This window comes from Bison bison, unplaced genomic scaffold (genome assembly GCF_000754665.1).
Source record: "Bison bison bison isolate TAMUID 2011002044 unplaced genomic scaffold, Bison_UMD1.0 scf7180017864492, whole genome shotgun sequence".
In the NCBI taxonomy this organism is placed as follows: Eukaryota; Metazoa; Chordata; class Mammalia; order Artiodactyla; family Bovidae; genus Bison; species Bison bison.
The window spans coordinates 1,066,236-1,073,552 of NW_011495051.1; the positions used below are offsets into that span (position 1 = coordinate 1,066,236).

Here is a 7,317-nt window from a genome sequence, read left to right on the forward strand (position 1 = left end):
GTCCCTGGGCTGCCTGCTGAGGTCCCCAGGGATCTAAGACCCAGGAGGAGGGCTGCCCTCCAAGTAAGGTGACCAGTTTACCCCAGTTGACAGGACTGTCTCAGTTTTAGCACTGAAAATTCCCATATCCCGTGAAACTCATCTGTCCTGAGCACACTAGAATACTTAGTCATTCTGCCTCCAAGGCCCTTTGCCCCTACTAATCTACTCTAGATTACCTCAGCAGCCTGGATGGCTGGCCCTTTGGACTCTTTGATGCCAGCCTCTGCTTGGTGTCTGGGAGCAGAGATCTGGGGGCTGGTGAAGGCTCCAGTCCAGTGCTGGGGAAGCACAGATCCTGGCTTGCAGTGTTCCCAGCAGAGGCAGCAGTCCTGGACCCATGCCACGTACCTCCATGGGACAGAGCTCCTAAATATATGGACAGGGGACTGAAAAACTGGGCTTGCACCCGGTCTCCAGACATTTAACAGCCCGATTACTTTGGGGTGGTGGATTGCAGGTGGCTTTAATTAATGTTTCTGTTTACTCATCCGTATTTCTTAACTCTGTACAATTAAACCATGTTCTTTTTTACTTGTGTACATTTTTAATAAAAGAAAGTAATTAATGACTCAGCCTTCCATCTCCAGCAGTCCCGCTGAGGGACACAGATGGGTTGTGCCGCATGTCGTGGGACACAGTGGCCCTTGTTCTGGGGCCTCTGGCCTCTGGCTGGTCATGGCCCATTCTGCCCAAGGCTGCCCTGCAGGGTCCGAGCTAGTCACCGCTCTGTGCCCTCCCTGTCTCTCCGCCTGCTCCCTGCTCCCAGCCATGATTGTCCCCCAAGGAAGGACTCAGACAAGCCAGGTGCACTGTGGGTAGAGAACGGGAGCAGACACTAACTGCAGGGCTTTGCTGGCCCAGCATTTTGCAGAAACGTTCTCAAGCGCCAGTCCTGCCTGAACAGAATCTCCTCCTGTGAGAATATGGAGATGAGCTGCTTGCCTTGGTGGAGCTTCCAGTCTGCTCAGAGAGGTTGGGCATGTGGGGAAGTAACAGACAGAAAGGGAAGAGGCACTGGCTGGTGAGGTTTTGCCTGTGTGAACAGTCAGATCTGCGAGGGCCCCAAGACTGCATTGCATGTGTCTCAGTCTGGCCAGAGACCAAAACTGGGGTCCTCCTGAGTGTCCTGAGGAAGGCCCCTCAAGTGGGTGGCAGATGGTCTCCTAGGAGGAGAACTCAAGTGGCTTGCCAGTTCATGAAAGAAGTGTGGTGATGAACTGTTTTCAGATGCTGTTCTGAGTCCTAGAAGTTTGAACACCCTTCAGGCCCTCTCTGCCACACCCCTCCGCCTGGCAAGCTCAGCAGCAGCACTGGGAGGGGAGTTCGGAGTCCCCATCAGAGGCAACCACATTCCACCTCCCACAGGCAAGGGCAGCAGCCCCACCCCAGTTCACCATCGCCATGGTATGGGCGACATGAAAGGACTTCTTGACTTCTCTCAGTTTTAAGGAAAGCAATTGCTCTTCTGGCATAATGACTCTCTCCCTCCCTATTCACTCTAGATCCCTGAAGACCAGCTCCACACAACCACACAACTTCCTCGTTCCATGAAGTCAGCTTTCTCAGAGAAGCCTGACACACAATTCCCTCCCCCCCGATCCCCACCTGAGGACTCAGATGGCCTGGCCCACTTACTTTGCTCCTGAACTCTGATCCCAAGCATAGCCCTTCACCAGTCTGAGCAAAGGTGTGGCTGGAAATTTTTAACTGCTGTGCACCTGCCCTATAGCTCCAGGCTGATTTGGGATTGACAGTGTGAGGGAGAAGTTGCTAGTAGAACCACATACCCCACATCCCCTTGGCTGGTAAGGGAAAGGGGAGAGCAGAGACAGAGAAAGCCCCGGGCCAGTCAAAGGTAGACGGCTGGAAATGGAGATGAGCAGCGCCCAGGCTGTCTCTCAGCGGGGTCCGAAGGGCGGGGGAGGCCTTCCCTGAAGGAAGCTCTCCAGTGCATCTGAGAGCCCAGCTGATGTAGGGCTGCCAGAGGTGCTGGGTTTTCTCAGGGGTCACAAAGCCAGGATTAGACTCAAAACAGCCAGAGGGTGGCCCCAGCCTTATGTCTGAGAGTTAAGATGCACCATTGACAGGCTTGGCTCATACCCAGAGCCGGAGTCCAGATCTCTGAGGGCCCCCAAGGACTTAGCAAAGGCTCTGATTTACAACAGAACAAGAGAGACCTGGTTGCTTTGCTCAGACAGAAACGCAGCTGAAAAAGTCCTCTTGGATCCCTAGGGCTGAGCCAAGGCCTAGCAGGCTGGAGTTCCCTGGAGCTGGGAGATGGTTCACAGAGACTTGCAGGGTTGAGCCCTGCTCTGAGGCCAAGTTACAGGCCAGTCTGTGTTCCACCCTTGGGGGCCCCACCCACTGAACTGCAGGTGGCCTCCAGGGTATTTGCATCACTTCCCTTTAGAACCAAGTCAAGCCTCACCTCACTGGGCAACCCCCTCCCCCCCAACCCCGGGGCTGGTGGCCCACAGCCTCATTGCCTGGGGTGGGGGCAGAGAGCTGATGAACGGGGTCCCACACAGTGTCGGGGCAGCTGCAGCTTCTGCTGCCTTCCCTATGTCTACAAATGATTTTTGTGCATGAGATACTAGCTGCCCCAGGCAAGCTATCCCAGACACCTTCCCGAGGTCTCAGTTTCCTCCTCTGTGGGCAGCCTGACACTGTGGAACCAGTCTGGGCTCTGGGCAGACAGATGTAGGTTGGAGTCCAGGCCCCATGCTGATTAGCTGAATCATCCCGGACAAGCGCCTTGTGCCAGTTGAGCTTTGGTTTCCGTGTCTGTGAACAGGGGCTGCAGTGGGGTGCCAGAGCCATGATGCGTACAGGGAGCTTGGCAAGTACCGGGTACAAAGTGAGCACTCAGGGCATGTTGTCATTACCTAGCCAGACTCTGAGGTCCTTTATCAGTTCTGCTCCTCTCTGAGCTTGTGGAGCTGGATGAGGGATGTTGCAGTGGACAAATGTCTGTCTCTCCGCTTGTACTCAGTCACCATGTCCTGGCCTCCTTGCCTCCAGTATCTTCCCAATTTAAATTAAACTCAGCATAGACTCCCTCAGCCTGCCTCACCGTTGACCTTACAGAAGTAGGGGGTTCTTCTACAACTCCCCACCCCTAGGAAATGGGCAGAAATGGGTCTCTTGGGAGCTGCCTAGAGCTGGAAAGACCATGTGGCCATGTGTACCCTCGTGCTGCCTTAGACTTGGCCTCCCAGGCGAGCCCTGGCTGACAAAGGCAAGCCTCACTCTGCCCTGTACTTTGACTCCTGGAAAAAGAAATCCATGAGCTCCTCATTCTCCCTGCAAGCCTCTGCCCCTTTGACTGGCACAAGTGGGAAAGGTGAGTGCAGAGTTCTGATGAATTTCAAATGTCATTGTCATGGGAGGGTTAGTTGTGCCCAGATTAAGAAAGGGCACGACGTCTGACAGACAGAAGCTTCCTGGGTGCTCCAGCAGGGCTGCTGAGGAATCCCGTACCATGCTAACACAGGGATTTTTGGATGTGTGCAGACTATGTAGAAAAAACCAAATGTTCCCAGAGAATGACAGACAGCCTGGGTGTGGCTCAGCCCCACCGGCCTGGGGGCATCACTTCCAGGGGAAGGGACTCCACCTCCAACCAGGCGCAGGACTTTTTCCAAGACTTCAGTTCTGTCTTTGGCAGTCCCCACCCAGGACTTCCAGAAAGATCTGAGAAAGCGCTTATCTTGCACACAGCGCACTGAGATACTGCACACTGGTATGTCAAGAAGGGATGATTGGCAGGTCTTCCCTAAAGGTCTTCTAGGAAGCTAGCATATTAGCCTCTAGCTTTCTTTCTGTTGCCAAGTGAGCTGAATGAGTAACAGCCCAATTAAAGTGACACCTTCAGAGTAAGGTGAGGAAATTCCTTTTACTAACCAGAAATGCCCTGGAACATCTGTAGACTTGGCAGTTCTGCCTGGTGTGCCTGAATCCTACTTTGCTGGTTTATCCCACTGGAAGGTGGTCCTTCATGACAACGATGTTATCACAACCCCAGCAAAGCAGATCTTTCTATAAAATCCTAGCCCCTCAGCCAAGAGCCTCTACCATCAGTGCTTCAACTGAAATTCTTGGGAGTAAGCCACAAAAGCACTGGCAGGGTCTTCGAATGAATTTAAATTATTATTCCCAAATCTGACACAGATTATACTGATGTTGCTCCATTTCAGGTACTATTTGGCTAATGAGTTAGTATCAGCTGCCATCTCAGGCGTGGTGGGGTGTGGTAAGATAGCTCACCATCCTGGAAAATCTGGCTCCATCTCACACTACCCCTCCAGGTCTGGCCCCTGGGACCCAGCTCCCTTGTGATGGGGAGGGGGATATTTTTGGGGTCCCTCCTGGACATTCCAAGGAGCTGGTTCCAGTTGTCTCAGATGCCTAGGGTATGAAGAGTTGGAGACCAGGACTCTAGAAACTCCATCTTGGCTCTAGAGATTGGGAGCTCATTGCATTGATGGAATTCCTTTCCCATTTTGGAAACTTATAAGTGATGAACTTTGTGTACTAAAACTTGAGAGATTTCCATACCTACCTGGACTTCAGCATATCCACTGCCTACTTAACTGTCAGGGATTAAGTCTGAGGTCCCTGCTGTTTGCTCTGGGTTGCATGCCTTCCCCGACATCCCTCCTAGGTCTGATCTACCTGGCTTCACACTACTTCCAGCCATCATTAGTTGGAAAAGCTACCCACTAGACCTTGCCAAGCCCCCAGTTAGAAGCCACAGTAGGCTGGCCTCCCCAAATACTATTTTTCACAGTAAGGGCTGGGCCCTGGAAGAGCTGGGAAAGGCCTTATTCCTCTCCTTCTGTCGCCAGATGATGTTACTCTTGGAAAATCCAGGTGGATCTTCTGATGGGCAGGGCTTGAGACAAGTCTGTCTAGGCCTCCACAAGTGGAAGGCCCACCCAGCAGGAGGCCACCTGCCATTCAAGGAACAATACTTCCTAAGCTTTGCAGAGAACAGCTGACTGAACTTTTACCCATTTTCCAGTTTTTTCTTTATTTTCCCACTCAGCCTTCCCCCTCTGACACTCTTTCCAGACAGCTCGGCCCAACAAGGGGTTTCTTGGACCAAGAATATGGAAGATGTGTCCACAGGGCTTGATTTTCCTGAGCAACCCCTTCACTGCCATGGCCTCATTCCCTGGAGGATACTAGTGATGCCTGCTGGCTTTCCTGGGCCAGCTTGCCTACTACTGGGTGCTGTTTAGCCCCAGAGCCAGCCTGCAGAGAGAAATGAGAAAAGCCCATTTCCAGACCTCTGACTCTTCACTCTGACTTGGTCCTTCATTGCCTTGTATCAGTGATTCCCAACCTGCAGATTTCAGAAACACTGTCCTGATTCTTCAGATTCTGTGTGTGTTAGCCTAGCCAGAACCCTGAAAAGATGTGGAATAAGGATGTCTGCTTCATGTAAGTTTATCCAAGGTTTTCCTAACACATTTGTGCATGGAGCTGTTTCATAGTACACTGCAGGGCTGATTTTCAGCACCAGTTTTTATTGGCTGTCAAAACAGTAAAATACTTTTGAACAGTCAGGTGAATAGTCCCAAGCCCCAGTCCCCAGTGTCCTCCAGCCACCCCAGCCCCTCCCCCTCAAATCTGCTCCCAATCCAGTATCTACCTGTACTATTCAATATGGTAGCCACTGGCCATGTGTGGCTTTTTGAATTTTAACTAATTAAATGAAACTTTAAAAAGCCAGGGAAATCCCTGGTGTCCAGTGATTAGGACTCCAGACTTCCACTGCAGGGGGCATCCGTTCTATCCTGGGTCCAGGAACCAAGATCTTGCATGTGAGCAGCACAGCCAAAAAAAAATTTTTTTAATCCAGTTCCTCCATTGTACTGGTCACATTTCAAGTGTTTGATTTAGCACACGTGACTACACCACTACCTATTGTAGTGGACAGCGCAGACAGAGAACATTCCCATCACTGCAGAAAACAGACAGCAAGTTATGTTATGCTCAGCATGGAAGGCCTCAGGGATCTTTATGGGGCTGGGGTCTGTTCTGATGGTGACCATGCTGTGCCAACTGATACGTTTGTGAAGTAGCACCTGAGTACACTTGCATTTGAGTTTATAGCAAAACATTGGAGTTTATGGCACATTCGTCAGAAGAACTCAAAACCTAACACTCCTTGGGCCCCAGGCCCCAAGTCAACTCATAGCTCTGCCTATACAGCCAAGGGCAATGACTGTATTTACATGAACATATCCCTGTGGCACAACTGTCCTTTCTCCTGCCCTCTTCTCCATGACCACAGCTGAAAGGATTTCACAAAAGGTGTGTTACCACTCATCCCAAAGGTAAGCTCAGGCAGGATGCCAACAATGAATCCATCAGAATGTATCTATAAAAAGTAAAATCACCTATGATTTATCTCTAAATAAAAGGCCACAACCCTTATAAACAATACAATTTTTATAAAAAGACAAATGTACATATTTACATACATGTACATGTGTGGTCACACATGACTTAGTGGTCAGATGATACTTCCAATTTTAAATCACACCAAGGCGCTCACGCCTGCCTCCCTGGGCCTGCTGGGGGCTGCCGGGGCCTGCCTGAGGGGGCATGTGGGTGCAGGGCAAGGCACAGTATAAATAAATGCAAATGCCAAGAGCTTGGGAAAACGTTAGTGTACACCTCTGATCAGAAATGTGGCAAGGTCCACAAGAAAAAGTGCCAGGTTTTTTCACAAGCCCCTCAGCCTAGGCAGGGAGCAGGGCAGAGCTCCTCTGAGGCAGAGGGGGCACTGTCCCACAGGGACCCCATTCTTCCTTCACATTTCACTGGCGTTGGAACAGTCCCCAGGGCTCATCTAGGAAGGGAGGCGGTTATTTTGGGAACAGGATTCACTTAGTGCAATTGTCTTTTAGTGCAGAGCCAGCCCTGGAGGTGGTGCCATGTTTTCTGAGGTCACTGGTCCGTTCTCTTGGGCCAGCTCAGGAATAGCAAAACCGTCTCCAGGCAGTGGGGCTCCAAGGGGAAAGCTGGAGGCTGACTCCTGTCTGAGACTGCCACCTGACACACCAGTCTCAGAACTCCATCTTCCCCGGAGGCAGGGCCAGCTTCACCCCACAAGATGAGTCCAGACCCTGCCCTGCCGGACTGCAAGAGGCCGCTGTCCCGAGGCGGAAAGACCCATCCTTGGTCAGCAGTGGGGTCACACTTCATCATATCAAGGGGCCGCAGCATTCCTGCTTCTTTGCACCACAGCCACCATGATGCCAG

General features: G+C 51.6%; 1 protein-coding gene across 1 annotated transcript in view; it reads right to left on the bottom strand.

The window, feature by feature from the left end:
- Positions 1-5,553: 5,553 nt before the first annotated feature.
- The window catches only part of IRF1 (interferon regulatory factor 1), an 8,142-nt gene continuing 6,378 nt past the window's right edge, over positions 5,554-7,317 (bottom strand). The window contains exon 11 of the mRNA XM_010863598.1: positions 5,554-7,317. The gene's annotated coding sequence lies outside the window, so the exon portion shown is untranslated.